This window comes from Bactrocera neohumeralis, chromosome 4 (assembly GCF_024586455.1).
Source record: "Bactrocera neohumeralis isolate Rockhampton chromosome 4, APGP_CSIRO_Bneo_wtdbg2-racon-allhic-juicebox.fasta_v2, whole genome shotgun sequence".
NCBI lineage: Eukaryota > Metazoa > Arthropoda > Insecta > Diptera > Tephritidae > Bactrocera > Bactrocera neohumeralis.
In genome coordinates this window covers 40,712,166-40,718,255 of record NC_065921.1, presented here as the reverse complement: position 1 = coordinate 40,718,255, position 6,090 = coordinate 40,712,166, and the positions used below count along the sequence as shown (strand labels likewise).

The 6,090-nt window shown below is 38.6% G+C and overlaps 1 pseudogene; it reads left to right on the top strand.

Moving 5' to 3' along the window:
- The first annotated feature begins 1,963 nt into the window (after positions 1-1,963).
- Positions 1,964-5,828, top strand: LOC126754948 (maltase A1-like; annotated as a pseudogene).
- The last annotated feature ends 262 nt before the right edge of the window (positions 5,829-6,090 follow it).

Here is a 6,090-nt window from a genome sequence, read left to right as displayed (position 1 = left end):
CCGAATCTACCACGTCCAGCACCCAGTGAAGAAAATATAACAGCCGTAGCTGAGAGTGTACACGAAAAGCGTGCAGAGTCGATTCGGCGCGATTCGCAGCAACTCGGACTGACATATAGAACGATTTGGCGCATTTATCGTCGAAATCTTAAATTGAAAGCGTACAAAAAACAGCTTTGTGCAATAACTGAAACCACTCGACCTTTTCAAACCATATCGCTTCACTCTATGGGCTCTTGAAAAGTTCCAAGAAGACCAAATTTTGATCGAGACATTTCTGGCTCAATGAGTATGTAAACAAGCCACATCATTCCAGAAAACAAACGACTTAGTATGGTTTGAGGAACCGGTTTGTTAGCCACCAAGATCGTGCTGTAAACTGTTACTCTTTCCTGTGGGGAGAAGTGAAGTCTAAAGTCTATGCGGATAATCCCGCTTCGATTCAGGCCTTGAAGCAAAACATTACGCAGGTCATTCGTTAGTTACCAGTCGAAAATTGCACTCAACAGATGCATCATCTGAGACGTAGCCACGACAAATATTTGAAAAATATAATCTGGAAAAAATAAATGCCAAAGAAGTAGGGAAACCTCGAAATGGATTACCCTTTATTACTGTGTGATCAGATATAATTTTTTCCGCCATCCCGCAAGCAGTTTTATTCTTCAAATCAAGACACACCACCCATCCATAGTCGCTCTTCAGCGCAAACATTATCAGTGCATGCATCTCTGCGCTTAAAATTGTTGCTTGCGACGCCTAAGAAAATATGTAGATTAAGTGCACCATACCATACATAGTAGCATTGGCGGCAGTCAGATTTTATGCGTCACAAAGCAGACGTGTTTAACAGTTATTCCGTGAATTGCATTGATGGCGTGATGTTGCTGACTATTAAACTGGCGACAATATTTTTGTAGAGATTGAAAGTGCGTGAGCATTTATATCAGTCTTTGAAATTTCTTCACTACACTATCAAAATTATGCTATATGATTGTGCCCCCTAGGCCTTAAATATATTTTCTAAACTTTTATTTTTCTTTGATCAACAAAAACTCCTCTTAGCTGTATTCACCGCGCGAGTGTAGTCGAGGAATGTGGTTAGCAACCGGGTAACCGGGCATAAACTTGAGTATTAAAATATTTATATATTTTGTTAAAAAAATTTCTAAATATTTTTTAATTGAAATATTATTAGATAGTAACAATTTAAAGAAAAATAAATAATAATAACAACGTAGTATTGAGAATGACATCTGAAACCTATATGTGGCACTACAGGTAGTCGGCCGCTCAGATGCCATTGGAGACAAAAAACTCAAGGTTATTTCTTTGGTTTTTATTGCGCACTATAGTCAAGTATTTTTTAGTACGTATTAGATTCTTGGTTGGATCAGACGGGTATTATTTATGATGTTCTCTTAGCAGTGAAAAATAAAGCTATGGAACAACTATCGAGAGCTGACTATGCTAGGTAAATAAACTTTACAAATATTTTACATATGTTAAATGTTTTAATTACAATTTTGTGTAATACAATTATTAACGACTTTTATAATATAATAATTAATTCATTAGGTTAAGTGCAACCGACAATGAAGTAAAAACTGCTGAGCCTGAAGTTAGTAAAGTATTTGTTATTAGCAATGATTGAAATAAAAATTTTTGTTCTTAAATAATTAATTTATATCATTATTATTATTTTAGGACGAGCTCAAGAACCATCTGGGAGTTTTAGTGCGAAGGATAAAACAGTTTGGAGCAAAACTCCAAACATCATCGAAGTATGGAACAGATTACACTTTTGATATGTGATATTCCAATTCTTATCCGCTGTATCGCGCGACGATGGGATTGTCGAGATTCCATAATACTCTCCGTTTTCTAAAATACGACGACAGTAATACTCGAAGCTAACGTGAAAAAGGAAGACAAGGCACTTCTAATTCGTGATGTGGGGACAATGTTGAATTCCAATTTAGCTCAAATGTACAAACCAACCCCAAACTTGACAACTGATGAACAACTTTATCCATACCGTGGCCGTACTGGATTTACTCAATATATACCATCGAAACCAGTTAAGTATGGTATAAAGATATGGCGGGATTGTGATGCGGAAAACGCATATCCTTTGCAAGGATTTATGTACACTGGTAAAACAGAAAACATTCGATAAAAAAATCAGGGTGAAAGAGTAGTGAAAGAATTGGCGGCTCCGTTCCGAAGTATGTAGTTGTAGAAACATCGGGATGGATAACTTCTTTACTACTTTACCCGTTGCTAAACATTTGTTATCGTGTAATATTACCATTGTTGGAACGGTAAAACCGTCCCTAAAAAATAAAGCTGTCATTCTGTTTTCGACAATGCAATCAGATACATAAGTTGGTGATGACGCTAAACAAAAGCCAGAAGTTATAAATTTTTATAATTAATATAAAGCTGGCGTTGACACAATGGACCAATTGGTCCGCAGGTACACAAGTCAACAACGATATTCGAGATGGCCAACGGCAATTTTCTTCAACATGTTAGACATTTCTTCGCTTGCATCATATTAATTTATTATGAAACTTATAAAACGATTGCCAAAGGAATAACAGAACGTCGTCAATTTATGCGTAATCTAAGCGAAGAATTAGCATTGCCGATGATTGAACAACGCACGGCGAATCCACAAGTAATGCGGTACTTCTCAACAAAGATTGCCATTGAAAACATTTTAGGCCATGCACTGACAGAAACAGTCGTGGTAAATACTGGTCCAGTGATTCTAAAAGATAAAACCGGAAGCAAAATAGTAACAGGATCTTGCCATGCCAATTGTATGCATTTATAGATATTATTGTTTGCTTTTCATTGTGGGGTACCCGGTTGCTATTGGGGAGACGGCTGAATTTTAAACTTATTTAAAAAGAAGTAAAGAAAAAAAATTAATTAAATATACTCACAAATAGCTTTCTTTCAAGTTAAAAATCGAGGATTCGAGAGCTTAAAATGAAATGTTGAATTTTCTTTAAGCTATTCATACAAATACACCGCAGTGGTTACTAACATAAAAAGTAAGATGCCTAAGGGTTCCAACTCTGATAAGAAACAAGGACAAACTGAGTAAGGGGTGCTGAAGACAAAGCGCGGCACAAGGCGGTATTATCTAACTGGCTCGTAAGCAGGTCAACCTGACGGAAGATGAGGTGGACCGGTTGCTAGATAGTGAAAATGAAGCCATCGCAGAGTTAAAATCTTAAAAACGGAAGAGTGCTTCTGAACCATCAATGCTTAAGCGAAGCATGCGGTGAACCGGGAAGGTGCGGATCTGCATTATCAAGGCAATGGTTTGGTTGAAGCACTAGGAGGTCCCACTGTATGAGACACTGGAAGAAGTATCGTTCTGGAGGCCACAGAAAGTCATGTGGCATAATATCATCCAACTACATATATTTCTAGATTTCAATAATTGATTTAAAAAGATGTGAAAGTAAAGTATCCTCACTAAGGATACCGAACTGTCAATTACCCAAAAGAGTCAATATATTGCCATCAAAGAAATCTAACGCCAGTTCCAGTAAATGGAAAATATGATTTAAGGCATTACAATCAATTCGGCTACTTATTTAGCCAGAATAATAGAAGTGACAACTTATGGAAATCTAATTCTTTAACTTCCCCCGTCCACAATTCCCAGGCGTAACACAGAAGTTGCAGTACCTCACAGAAATTGGTTTCACAGCCGTTGACTTTGGTTATAACATCTCCGATTTCTATGCCATATGGCACAATGGTGGATTTCAAAGCTCTTGTCGCACGCGCCAAACAAGTTGGCATTTGTACTTGACTTTGTGCCGAATCATACGAGTAACGAGTGCGAATGGTTTGTGAAGACGGTGAATCGTGAACCGGGCTACGAAGACTTTTACGTCTGGTCGAATGGCACTGTGGATGCAAATGGTGAACGTCAACCGCCGAGCAATTGGATCAGCGCATTCCGTTACAGCGCCTGGCAGTGGAACGACAAGCGCCAACAATATTATTTACATCAGTTCTCCATCAAACAGGCAGATTTGAATTTCCGCAATCCATTGGTTGTGGCCAAAATGAAAGAGGTGATGCGCTATTGGTTAGATACTGGTATTTCGGGATTTCGCATTGACGCTATCCCATTCATGTTTGAGAAAGAACCATATGCGAATGGTAGCTACCCTGATGAGCCTGTAATTGATAATGTAAGCGTCTGTCCAGATCCTGACGACGAGTGTCACTTGAAACACATCTACACACAAGATCAACCGGAATCTATAGAGATGGTGTATCAATGGCGCGAACTCGTAGAACAATACCGTAAGGAGAAAGGTGGCGAATCGATTGTACTCTTAACTGAGGCCTATACGAGTCTGGATAATTTAATGTTGTATTACGGTGATGGCCAGCGAAATGGTTCCATGGTGCCTTTCAATTTTTACCTTATGCGAAATTTGAAGAATGTGGATTACATTCAGCAATGGATGACACGGATGCCGTTGGGCGTACATGCCAATTGAGTGTTGGGTAATCACGATAATCCAAGGTATTCTACGCGTTTGGGCGTACAACGTGCTGACTTGTTCACGATCATGACCTACAATGTATGTATTACTAATATTTAGTAATTTTTGTCGGTTTGTGACTATATTCTCCGATAATGAGTCTAAAAAATTCTCAAAGAACCCTGGAAATCTTCACTGATAATTCTGATTTCGTGAAAAAGAATTGAGAAGAGCACTTCAAAACTCTGAAGACAAAATTAATTAATTTTTTATTATCTTCTTAGGGTAAAGAGTTGGTGACAAATGGTAAAGTTAGCTGGGAGCAAACTGTCGATCCGCAAGGCTGCAATGCAAATCGCAGCAATTATGAAAGTTATTCGCGCGATGCCTGCCGCACACCCTATCAGTGGGATTCGACGAAGAATGCAGGTGGGTAAGTTCAGAAAGTTCATTGTTGTTAACATTCAAAATTCAAAATGTGACCGCTTTAATTTATGATTTATCCAAATATTTGGACTCATTTATTATATTCTCCATTTCTCTCTCCTTTGAAGGCTTCTCGTCCGGCGCACTTACTTGGCTGCCTGTCACCAGTAATTATCGCACAAATAATGCCTTGGCTCAATTGCGTGGGTCCAAAAGTCATTTACAGTTATTTATGAAATTAATTCGCCTACGCCAAAGGCGCTCGGTACAAGATGGCGCATTAAAGATAAAAGCAATCGGCAACGACATTATCATCTACTCACGGTGAGTGGAAAGTTTGCACTAGATATAATATTAGTTGTTTAGCGCACTCAGAATGCACTCAAGTGGCGCCACTCATACGCGCTCATTGCATAATGCACTTTATGGTGGTGCCACTGAAGAAGCATTGAGCGCTGCCGTGCCTCTAAGTTCGATTGCAATTTATTGCTCATTTTTGCTGCGGTATTCATTCTCGTTTTTTTGCGCTTTACTCTGCAGCGAGGCATCGGGTGACGACATGTTTATGATTGTGCTCAATCTGCGCGGCAACAAGCAGAGTTTGAATATCAATGAGTACTTCGATATGGGTCCCAAGGCAGAGGTGGTTACTTCATCAATGCAGTCGGGTTATCACGACGGGTGAGTACGGGGGAAAGCGACTCAGTTTTGTGAATCTGCTTTTGTGGGATTAGCAGTTGTGTTGTTTAGAAAATCGGATAAAGACACTCTTAAGTGTATAAAAAACTCATCTCATTATATATTTTCAGTGTTATCATTGACCCAAGCAAGTATGTGGCTGAAACGTATGTTGGTGGCGTTTTGGTGAAGTTATGAAAAGTTCTTTATCTGTATTGGATTTTATCAAATACTAGCTGACCCCATTAGGGGACTAGTGATGAGCCATTGTCCTGCGTGAAATTATGTGTTTTGAAATGAAGAGAAAGTTAAATTTATTATTTATTTTTTGTTTTTTTTTTTCAATGTAACGCAGCTAGATAAACAACATTTTTTTGTTTCTGTTCCGATGTACAGAAAATATGGTTTTCCAACTCGTGAGCACGCCACGGCCGTGTGAAAAACATAACATTTCCAAATT